General features: G+C 43.0%; 1 pseudogene; it reads right to left on the bottom strand.

The window, feature by feature from the left end:
• Nucleotides 1–3,172: 3,172 nt before the first annotated feature.
• LOC110544537 (14-3-3 protein theta-like) lies at nt 3,173–5,020 on the bottom strand (annotated as a pseudogene).
• Between the last annotated feature and the right edge of the window lie 4,995 nt (nt 5,021–10,015).

Raw genomic sequence — 10,015 nt, forward strand, 5'->3', positions numbered from 1 at the left:
TTCCAGGGGATGTCTGGGTGACCTAAGGCCGGTCCCAATCGTTTCCTGTACCCTGGGGTTATCTCTCGACTGAAAATTCCAGTCTCTGATAGTGTGGTGCACAAGGTTCACTCTGGGACCGTGACCAGAGACACTGGCTTGTGGCTCTGCGCTGTGGCTGGGGCTGGCGGCTTGTAGCCAAGCGTCTGGCGGAACCGGGATCTCTTCCGCGGTTTAGCCTGGTGAGTTAAAAGCTGATTGAATCCCCCACCATGGGGTATCCTCTCACCTGGGAAACACAATGACTGTGTTTTATGGCCGCGAGTTCTTATTACTAGTCACTATGCTGATCCTGCTGCTGCTGCTCAGAATGAAATTCCTCCCGGCGCCGCCATCTTGCCCACTGGTGTCCTGATTTTTGTTGGGTGAGTTCTTTTTTTTTTATTTTATTTTCTCATTAGTTACATTTTGTTAATTCTGTATCCCAGCTGTATCCCTCATTCCCTCCCCAATCCCACCTTCCCTCCCTCATCTCCTCCCTGCCCCTTTCCAAGTCCACTGATAGGGGAGGACCTCCTCCCCTTTCATATGACCCCCTTTTGTCAGGTATTTTCAGGACTGGCTGCACAGTCCTCCTCTGTGGCCTAACAGTACTGCTCCTCCCTTGGGAGGTGGGGAGGTCAAAGAGCCAGTCATTGAGTTCCTGTTAGAAATAGTCCTTGTTCGGTTTGCGAGTATTTTGTTGAGTATTTTTGCATCAATGTTCATAAGGGAGATTGGCCTGAAGTTCTCTTTTTTGGTTGGGTCTTTGTGAGGTTTAGGTACCAAGGTGTCTGTGGCTTCATAGAATGAGTTTGGTAATGTTGCTTCTGTTTCAATTTTGTGGAATAGTTTGAAGAGAACTGGAGTTAGCTCTTTTTTGAATGTCTGGTAGAATTCTGCGCTGAAACCATCAGGTCCTGGGCTTTTTTTTTGGATGGGAGACTTTCGATGACTGCTTCTATCTCCTTGGGGGATATAGGACTATTTAATTGATTTACCTGGTCCTGATTTAGCTTTGGTAAGTGGAATCGATCAAGAAAATTGTCCATTTCATTTAAATTTTCAAATTTTGTTACGTATAGACTTTTGAAGTAAGTCCTAATAATTGCTTGGATTTCCTCAGTGTCTGTAGTTATGTCCCCCTTTTCATTTCTGATTTTGTTGATTTGGATGGTGTCTCGCTGCCTTTTAGTTAGCTTGGCTAAGGGTTTGTCTATCTTGTTGATTTTCTCAAAGAACCAGCTCTTGGTTTCATTGATTCTTTGAATTTTTTTGTTTGTTTGTTTCTAATTGATTGATTTCAGCCCTGAGTTTGATTATTTCCAACCATCTGCTCCTTCTTGATGTGTCTGCTTCTTCTTTTTCTAGGATTTTTAAGTGATCCATTAAGTTGCTTGAATGTGCTGTCTCAGATTTCTTCTTGAAGGCACTTAGTGCTATGAACTTTCCTCTTAGCACTGCCTTCATTGTGTCCCACAAGTTTGGGTATGTTGTGTCTTCATTTTCATTGAGTTCTAGGAAGATTTTAATTTCTTTCTTTATTTCTTCCCTGACCCAGCTGTCATTTAGTAGCAATTTGTTCAGTTTCCATGTGCGTGTAGGCTTTTTGCTATTTCTGTTGTTACTGAGATCCAGCTTTATTCCATGGTGATCAGACAGGATACAAGGGATTATTTCAATCTTCTTGTATCTGTTGAGGTTTGCTTTGTGACCAACTATGTGGTCTATTTTGGAGAAGGTTCCATGAGGTGCTGAGAAGAAGGTAAATTCTTTTGTGTTTGGGTGTAAGGTTCTGTAAATGTCTGTTAGGTCCATTTGATTCATGACCTCTGTTAGAGATATTGTTTCTTTGTTTAATTTCTGTTTTGTTGATCTGTCCTTTGTTGGGAGTGGGGTGTTGAAGTCTCCCACTATTCGTGTGTGTGTGGATCTATGTGTTGTTTAAGTTTTATCAATGTTTCTTTCACAAATGTGGTTGCCCTTGTATTTGGGGCATAGATGTTCAGGATTGTGATGTCTTCTTGGTGGAATTTTCCCTTGATGAGTATGAAGTGTCCTTCCCCATCTCTTTTGATTAATTTTGGTTGAAAGTTTATTTTATCAGATATTTGAATGGCTACTCCTGCTTGCTTCTTGCATCCATTTGCTTGAAAAGCCGTCTTTCATCCCTTTACCCTCAGGTAATGTCTATCTTTGTGACTTAGGTGTGTTTCTTGTATACAACAGATTGCTGGGTTTTGTTTACGCATCCATTCTGTTAGTCTGTTTCTTTTTATTGGACAGTTAAGTCCATTGATATTGAGAGAGGTTAATGACCAGTGGCGGTTAGATCCTTTGAATTTGATGTTGGCTGTGGTCATATGGTTGTGTGCTTGGTTGCTTTTTGTTTTACTGTAGTGGGGTTATTTATTTCCTGTGTTTTCTTGAATGTAGTTAGTTTTCTTGGGTTGTATTTTCCCTTCCAGTGTCTTCTGTAATGCTGGATTTGTATGTAGGTATTGTTGAAATTTGTTTTTGTCATTGAATATCTTGTTTTCTCCGTCTATGAGGACTGAGAGTTTTGCAGGGTACAGTATCCTGGGCTGACATCTGTGTTCTCTTAGGGTCTGCATGATATCTGTCCAGGCCCTTCTGGCTTTCATAGTCTCTGTTGAAAAGTCAGGTGTAATTCTAATGGGTTTGCCATTATATGTAACTTGGCCTTTTTCTCTTGCAGCTTTTAGTATTTTTTCTTTGTTCTGCATACTTACTGTTTTGATTATTATGTGGCGGGAGGATTTTCTTCTCTGGTCTAATTTATTGGGTGTTCTATAGGCCTCTTGTATTCTTATTTGCCTCTCCTTTAAGTTGGGGAAATTTTCTTCAGTGATTTTGTTGAAAATATTTTCTGGGCCTTGTTGCAGGGAATCTTCTTTTTTGTCTATTCCTATTATTCTTAGGTTTTGTCTTTTTATGTTGTCTTGAATTTCTTGGACGGTCTGTGTCAGGAATTATTTAGATTTAACATTTTCTTTGACAGATACATCTATTTCTTCCATTGTATCTTCCACCCCTGAGATTCTTTCTTCCATTTCTTGTAGCCTATTGGTTATGCTAACCTCTGTAGTTTCTGCTTTCTTCCCTAAGTTCCTTCTCTCCACAATTTCTTCCATTTGTATTTTTTTTTGGTTTTATAAAATGTAATTTTATTTTATGTTACTCTGCTGTTACATAGGGCATACATTTTCACAAGGCTTTTTTGGGACTACAGTCAATGATTAGCAAACACACAATATAGTGGTCCAACTCTCTAAAGAACAATCACTGGACAAACTGGACACTCTCTCACATGTGCACAAATCTGCATGGAAAAGTACTAAAATTTAGACTTGGACTTGTGTACTTTATTCCCCCTTTCTAGTGTAGTAAGAAAGGACATGCATTTTAATTTGCCCAAAGCAATGCTTGTATTCTGGCAGCAACATGCTACTTCTATTACAAGGTAAAGTGAATACCAGAGCTATGAAGGCAGGAGGTGTAAGTGAATTTTTATTGGGAAGGCAGTTGTCAACTTAAACAGCAGCAAATGAAGAATGCATAAAGAAACTCCCTGTTGTCACAGACCGATGTAACCTCCAGAGTATATGACACAGGAGACATTTCAATCTGTGACCCCAAGCCCGGATGCATTAAGCGCTTTCCCATTCAATCTAACACTTCTGGATTCCTACTAAAAAGGAATATGTATTAAGAGCATGGAAAAGTTGCTTTTGAAAGGAAAGCCCCAAAGAAGGGTCAGAGAGGGAATGTAGAAATCAAGAAGTTATTATTACAATCACTTTAAATTGTAATGCACTACATTTCCATATCTTCACAGTAATACAAAACACAGTCACTTGCAAAACTGGTTCAGATTACTTAAATACCAACTGTGCTGTCAGTCCTCTACACAAGTGTCTGGAAGTTACTCATGTTCATATGAAATGAAGCTACTGATACTTTTCTACAGCAATAACTGCACACCAGGAAGGCCGAGACAACACAAACCAAGGGATAGAGTTTTCCCAAAGCTGCAGTGTGAAAAGACTATAAACAGTTGATCCCATACACGAGTGGGCTTCCTTGCTAGAGGAAATCCAAGTAGAATAAAGAATGGAGATGTAAAAAGGTTTTCTTGAGGGGAAGGAGGAAGGCGCCCTGGATGCCTTTAGTTTTTGGCCCCCTCTGCTGCATCACATTCTTCTCCCGCACTGTCTGATGTCCATAATGTTAAGTTGTCTCTAAGCAACTGCATGATGAGGGTGCTGTCTTTGTAGGAGTCTTCGTTCAATGTATCAAGCTCTGCGATGATACAAAAGCCGTTTTAGCCAGTGTGCAGGCAAGCTCTGGATTATTAAGGATCTCATAGTAAAATACAGAAAAGTTAAGAGCCAGCCCCAGGCGGATTGGATGTGTAGGCTGCATCTCTTTCTTGCTTATATCAAATGCTTCTTGGTAGGCTCCTTGGGAATTATCTATCATTTGTTTTCGATCATCACCACAAGCTACTTCAGCAAGATACCAGAAATAATCTCCCTTCATTTTCAGATAGAAGACTTTACTCTCTGGATTAGTTGCATTGGCTATTAAATACTTATCCAACAATTCCAGGACTGTGGTGCAGATGGACCTCAGCTCCGACTCCACTTTCTCCCGATAGTCCTTGATCAGCTGCAGCTTCTTGTCAGAGGTGTCAATCTTCTGCTCGATGCTCGAGATGACCCTCCAGGCAGACCTGCGGCCCCCGACCACGTTCTTGTAGGCCACCGACAGCAGGTTGCACTCCTCGTTGGACAGCTCGGCGCCCTGCTCCGTCACGGCTTTCATGCAAGTGGCCATGTCGTCGTAGCGCTCGGCCTGTTCGGCCAGCGTGGCCTTCTGGATCAGCTCGGTCTTCTCCATGGTGAGCAAGGGGGCGAGCGCCGAATCCTCCTTCTAGTCTCCGCGGCCACGACGAGAGTCCCATTTGTATTTTTTTTTTTTTAATTTTTCCAATTCTATCTTCAGGTCTTGAGCTATTTTGTTGGTTTCCTTCCCGTCTGACTGTATTTTCATGTTTTTCCGTCAATTCCTTCAGCTGTTTGTTTGAACAATCCACTGTTTCTTTTATTTCATTCAGTGATTTAAGCATTTCCTCTCTAAGGGCCACTGACTGTTTGGCTGCAGCTTCCCGTATTTCTTCAAGGATGGCCATAATCTCCTTGTCTTTAATTTCCTCCATTTCTTTACGGATAGCCAGGATCTGTTTGTTTTTATCTTCCTCTAATTCTTTTCGTATTTTATTTGTTTCCTCTGTTATCTTCTTCATGAGCATAGATGTTAGGTCATCTCCTTGAATTTCATTTATGCTGGGGTGTCTAGGGCTATTTGCCCCTGGATAACTGGGTTCTGGAGATGCCATATTGCTCTGGCTTTTGTTGGTTGAACTTTTACGCTGTCCTCTACCCATTGGGCTATCTTAGTTGTTTGAATTTAGTTTCTGGTTGTTCCTGGACTCTTGTAGTGGAGAGAATCCCTTTGGCAGGAAGATGGTTTTTCCTGAAGGAAGCCTTCCCAGCTTTTTGGGTATAGTCCCTGGATGTCCGGTATTTTTCAGGAGTTGCTACAGCTCACCTCAGGCATAGAGACCTGGGTAGTAACTGTGGTCCTGATTAGTCAAGAGGGCTCTCCTCTCACAGGGAGAAGTCCTGGAGACAGCTGCCCTCCTTCTGGGTTTCTTGCTATAAATTTAGTGATCAGCTGCTGTAACCTGTGTCCCGTGGTTTGGTCAGTTTTGTTAGGGATAACTGGTTGCCCCTTGGAGCAGTATCTGGGGGTTGATCTCAGGGTTCCGGGTCTTTTGTAGGTCTGAGGTTGGAGCTCTATGCTCCAGAACCCAAGAGGTAATCTGTGGCGGGTGATTATTGCTCTGGTGTCTTGGGGCACACAGTTCTGCCTGTAAGGTGTAGTTGCTTCCAAGCAGGCTTCTGGGCTGGCAGAGCGTGCGCCCACCTGCTAGTCTGCGGGAGCTGAGTTTCCAATCACTCTGTGCTCCTGTTTGGGCTCAGATTTGTGATGGCTGGGTGTACTCACCTTTTTGCGATCTGTAGGCTGCTAGACTTTCCCTAGGTGACCCCAGCAGCATGGTTTCTTCCTTCCCTGTCAGGTCCTCTCTGGACAGGGGTTCCCAGTCCCTGTTGTACTGGGGCGCGCAGCTTGTCTGTATCGCTGAGCTGAGCGCACAGCTCTCCACGCATGGCAGGAGCTCAGCTGTAATGGGGGCAGGCAACCCGTCCCGGAGACCTTCCGGGGAAAGACTGGATGACCCGCGATCAGACCCGCAACCTTGCTTCCCCATGGGGTCTCCCCGCGGCTGGGACTCCCAGCCTCAGGCACCCTTGTGCCCACGGATCAGCCTGGGAAAGAGATGGGGACACGCAGGCTTAAGGCACCAGCCCGGAGACCCAAAGCCCGCGCCACCCGGGACCTCTTCCCGGTCCTGGCTGGGCAGTGGAGAGTGGACCCGACCGATTCCCACACCATGGGAGCCTCCCCTCACCTGGAAAACACGACTGCTGTGGTTTCAGGGCCCAGAGTTCAGTCTCCTGGTCGCTGCATGGAGAGTGCTGTCCTGCTTCTCAGTCACGGTGCTCACCTGGCGCCGCCATCTTGGCTCCCCCCAAATATTTTTATTCTAGCTCCAGTTTTTATTCTTCCTCAATGCCATTTCAATTTTTCTTTCTTTTTTTTTCAATGCAGTTTATTCAGGAGCCTTGAACAATCTTCTGACCCTGGGGAAAGCCAGCCCACAGCTTAAATAGCCTCTGGGTAGCCAACCCCAGCGTGCCATGTGGGCAATGCAGATAAGTCCACATACATGGAAGCAAGCCAGATTCTCAGCCTTAGCCAAATGTGGAGTTGTTCGTGACAGAGAGCACTCACCATCGGGAAGGTGGAAGGCGGAAACCAGCTCCATCTTTAAGGCGCAGCATTACGCAGCTCTCTACAGTTCCCCCTTTTTGTTTTAGACACATCAGGCAAGAGTAGAGGTCTGATCTCTGATATTAGAAATAAATTGGGACTTTGTACTGATGTTCATTTAGGTGTCATCCACCCAAAGAGCATCAGACCCGACTGATACCTTTTTCTCAGAGGCGGGACCTGGGGCATCAACCCACATGCAATCAGACATGCTCTTCTCTGGGTCGAAAGCGACTGACCCTGAGTGCAGTGCTTAGCCTCGCATCCTGAGCATAACATTTTAGCTTTTTATGGTAGCCAACCATGCTTGGGGAGACTGTCCTGCTTCAATGGCTGTAAAGGCCTGAATAGTCATGGCTGCATTACTCTGTTGTGAGACTCTAATCTTGCATATACACCACAGGCAAACCAAGGAGACCAACACCAGAAGGCCTGCTAACGCTCCCATGCCCACCCATTCCTTCAGATGATTCATGGCTGCAGCAATCCTGATGATAATCCTGTGGCTAGTCCTGCATCCACTCTGGTTGAGTTTACCGTGACAATGGCCACTCTCAGCTGTTCCATCGTAGTATTGAATTCTCCAGTCCAATTACCTAAAATATAGCTAGACAATTGTTTAGACAGATTTGCAGCACAGGAAAAATTCTCGTGTTGTATGCTAGTGACACAAAGTCCAGCATACTTTCATTGACAGCCAAGTTGAGCAATTTGCCATAGGGTATCAATTTGCTCCTGCACGAGGTCAATCCTCTGATTGAACACCATCAAGCCTTCTTTTAGTTGAGCATTAATTCCTTTTTGTACATCTAAGGCATGAGCTACATTGGCTAAAAGATTATTTAGGGTCTGATCAGTCTGCACAGTATGACTCATGGCTAATGCTGTGGTGGTAGCTCCAACAGCCGCCAATGAGATGGGGCCTTATTTGCCTTAATTTCTTTTTAAAGGGTTTTATCATAGCAACAGGAAAAGCAGTTGAGAGTGTGGCTTTAGTAAGTTTATAATCTGGTACCTTAGGAATGATAACTTGAATGGTTATTGTAGAGTGTGTATCTTTTAGATAATTGCAAGTGTATGTTTGAATGCTTTTTATGATAATTCATAAAACAGTTAAAAAGGTCAATAAACGTATGCATCACAGTAACAAGTGTTCTGTAGTAAGCAATAATGTTTTGTGACAACCTAATCTTTGTACTATGTATTTTTTATGGGCATGACATTATTATTGATAGTATCAATCTTTTTTTTTTCTTTCTCCCTTTCTTTTAAATTAGCACACACAATAACAGGTTTCCTTGAGGCCTTTTTACCTATTGTTTGTTTTAGTTGATCCTCTTCCTCAGCTCCAGCACCCTGCCTCTCATCTATGTCCCTCTGCTCTGGTAGGTAGTTCCCTTTCTACTTTAACATTATATGTTCTATTATGCCACCCTCACTCCTTCATTAGATGCTCTTGTTCTCTGTATGTTTATTATAAAAAACAATTGTGAAAGAAATAAATGAAAAAGTAACAGGTACTGAGTATGTTACAGTCACTATTTCTAATCTTTCCTACAGCCATCCTGCAAGACAGATACTATGGGTGAAAGAGAAAAGTGACGAGCCCAAATCTAGGACCTTAACTAAGCTAACCAAGATGAGAATGGCTGGTAGGACCTTCTGGCTCCACAAGCCTGCCCAACCCTGTCTCTTTGTCTTCTCTCTCTTCCGTTTTAACTTTTCTCTGTCCCTCTCTATCTTCCTCACCCATCCTCTTCAGTCTGGAAGGCACATTAATATCAGAGCAGAAACTACAGTCCAGGGCACTTTATTATTCTGCAATGTCAAACTCTCCTAGGGAGACAATTTTTCCACTGAGGGTTTCCATAGCCCTGATGCATGTGGTAGCATTCTCTTTCCTGGCTGTGTTATTTCTCATACTCACTTCTTGATTTTCTTGTATAGAAGAATATTAATGGAACTGAATAAATTAAGAGCCCTGGTGCTTCTTCATCTTAACCATGCAGCTCATTAAATGGATACCTTGGGGAGATCAGGAGGTGCTTGTTGACAACTTCTTCAGCACAAAGGGCTTTTTTGCTTTTTTTCTTTATTTTCATGCCCTATTGACCATCAGAAACCTCATACTTTTATGGCTCCATATAAATAACACATACAGTAGCAAACATGGTAATTAAAGTTTGAAGGAGGACATGGTAGCTTTATATTTTTCAAATTAAAATGGCAATAATTTCTCCTCAAACATCAAATCAACTGACAAATATGATCAGTTTCACTGGCAAACTAAATAAGCCTGTGTGGTGTATTGAATTTCAGTACTATGCATATTGTGGAATATGTATAACACTGAATACAAAAATTTAGTAAGGCTGTAAAGTAATCTCTTTTTAGTGGTGTCTCAAATAGGATCTTTAAAGACTTTCTCAACGTGTGCTGTGACATTTGTGTGTGTGTGTGTGTGTGGGTGGGTGGGTGTATGAATGTGTCTCTCTCTGTGGGTGAATATGCTCACACGTGGATGCACACATACACCGTCTTCTCTAAGCATGAATAATGGAGGCTTTCTGTCCAGTTTGAGGATCAAAGCAGCTCTAAGGTTAAAAAAGTGGCAATTTTGTACATAAGCAGTATGAGAGTAACATGTGCTTCAGATACACAGAAGGCAGTCTTCTCTTGCATTTTCTTTCTTTTTTTGTGAGAGATTTATCAGAAAGCACAGTTCTGAAGGGACTTCAGGATTAAAAAGTGAATGTTCTGCCTCAGTACTAAACATGCCCTGAGAGCCCACTTGCTATCCATATACCATGTTTTGATCAATGAAGGTCCAGTCTTTTGAGTTGGTAAGGAAGGGATAAGGAATTGGCAGAGGAATTGGCAGAGATGTGGATAGCTCTGATTCATGTGGGTGCTGGTTTATGTTTCCAGCTTGCTAAATTTGGATCTTGGTCATCTTCCAAATGCCACTTGTTGAAAGCTTGTTTCTCAGGCTGTGGGGCCATTGGAAGGTGGTGGA

The sequence above is a fragment of the Meriones unguiculatus genome, chromosome 10, assembly GCF_030254825.1.
Source record: "Meriones unguiculatus strain TT.TT164.6M chromosome 10, Bangor_MerUng_6.1, whole genome shotgun sequence".
In the NCBI taxonomy this organism is placed as follows: domain Eukaryota; kingdom Metazoa; phylum Chordata; class Mammalia; order Rodentia; family Muridae; genus Meriones; species Meriones unguiculatus.